This window comes from Dermacentor silvarum, chromosome 10, assembly GCF_013339745.2.
Source record: "Dermacentor silvarum isolate Dsil-2018 chromosome 10, BIME_Dsil_1.4, whole genome shotgun sequence".
Taxonomy (NCBI): domain Eukaryota; kingdom Metazoa; phylum Arthropoda; class Arachnida; order Ixodida; family Ixodidae; genus Dermacentor; species Dermacentor silvarum.
In genome coordinates, this window is record NC_051163.1 from 57,183,105 (window position 1) to 57,184,685 (window position 1,581).

The 1,581-nt window shown below is 46.9% G+C and overlaps 1 protein-coding gene across 1 annotated transcript in view; it reads left to right on the plus strand.

Moving 5' to 3' along the window:
- LOC125940617 (uncharacterized) overlaps positions 1 to 1,100 on the plus strand; it is a 123,834-nt gene extending 122,734 nt beyond the window's left edge. The window contains exon 4 of the mRNA XM_049657008.1: positions 932 to 1,100. The gene's annotated coding sequence lies outside the window, so the exon portion shown is untranslated. The remainder of the gene's footprint in view (positions 1 to 931) is intronic.
- Positions 1,101 to 1,581: the final 481 nt, after the last annotated feature.

Below are 1,581 nucleotides of genomic sequence, written 5' to 3' on the forward strand. Positions count from 1 at the left end.
CTGTATATAATCACAATATTACAGGTCATGTTTGCCGCAAGTTATACTAAAATTTATGAGCATTTCTGTCAAGGCATATGTGCCTTTCTTTTACCGAAAAGCTTAAGAGACTTTCCGTATATGCATCGAAACGACTTTAAAAACACGCGTTTTCTTCCGGCGTAGTAGATTGATACGACACGTTATCGGATGTTTCTTGGGACATCAGGACTGCAGGCTCGCTGAAGTTATGGTGCGCGCGATGCCGTTGCGACCCTGCAACGCAACTATGGTTTACGTCAAGTGACATCAAGAAGCAAGAAAGTGCAGCTGAGTGATAATGGTTCGCGCACACGTACAGATTTAATTGTGGACTCTTGCCATCTCCGGTAGCGATTGACACGAGTGCGAAGGGCTGACGCTGCCTGCGACCCGCAACACGCCGTACGTGTTGCTGCTGCTTGGCAAAAGTAAAATTCACGGCGGCCGCATTTCGATGGGGGCGAAATTGTCCCGTGTGCTTAGGCTTACGTGCATGTTAAAGAACCCCAGGTGGTCGAAATTACTCCGGCGTCCCCCACTACGGCGTACCTCGTAATCAGTTCGTGGTTTTGGCACGTAAAACCCCATTATTTAATAAATTTGCAAAAGTAAAATCACAGGGCTCTCACATAACAGCACACGTTGATATTAAGGTTCTGATACCGTTCGGCACCGTTCTCCGCCATGACCTTTAGTTCGACTGTTTCGAATGAGCCCGTCTTCTTTCCTCCTTTTTTGTGTGTGGTTGTGTCTTTTCATCTCCTTATATATAGGCGTATAATAACCAGAAGCCACGCCGCTCTTGTTTTGCCGCTATTCGTATCTACAGTACCCCTGGTGCATGTCTTCACGTTCTGCTTTGCTTTCGTGCATTGCAACAATACGACAAGGCTGCTCTTTTTCATTACAGATTCGCGGGTATCGGAGCCAGCAGACGGAGTGCAAGACCAATTTTCTGCTCGCATTCACCCAAGAACCACAGGCCTGCTTCATTCAAACGGAAGCATGATTGGTTACCGCAAGACTGGACACGGTGAGCTCAAGAGAACAAGGCTTGTGAGATGAAAGCTATGCGAAAAACCGACGGTATTTAGATGACATACGATCTCCTTCTAGTGTAATATCAACATTTATTGTAATACGAGGCATTCTGTACTTCTTACCAGACACATTTCTGTAGGTAGCTACGCCTCTATCTCGCCTCGTTTGGGACTGCGTCAATAGATTAAAAATTAAAATTACATGTCTGATGATGTAGCTCTAATCAGGGTCCTCCCTGGGGGGAGGTGGGGGGGGGGGGGGGGAGAGGCGAGCAGCTGCCTCAAACTGTACCCATTACACGCCTACGCATTTTCTTTCTTTATTGCCGGATTTTGTCGTCCCATCAAACGCCATCACACTTTTCATCGACAGACGCATTAAAAGCATAGAAGACGCGTAGTGAGCAGCGCATTGGCTGACTTTGTCACTTTAAAATATTTTGGAAAGCTGTTAGGCGTTTGTCCAGGGTCAGCCAGTCAGCAATGCAATCCTGCGCCTCTATCACTTCTAGAAGCTTGG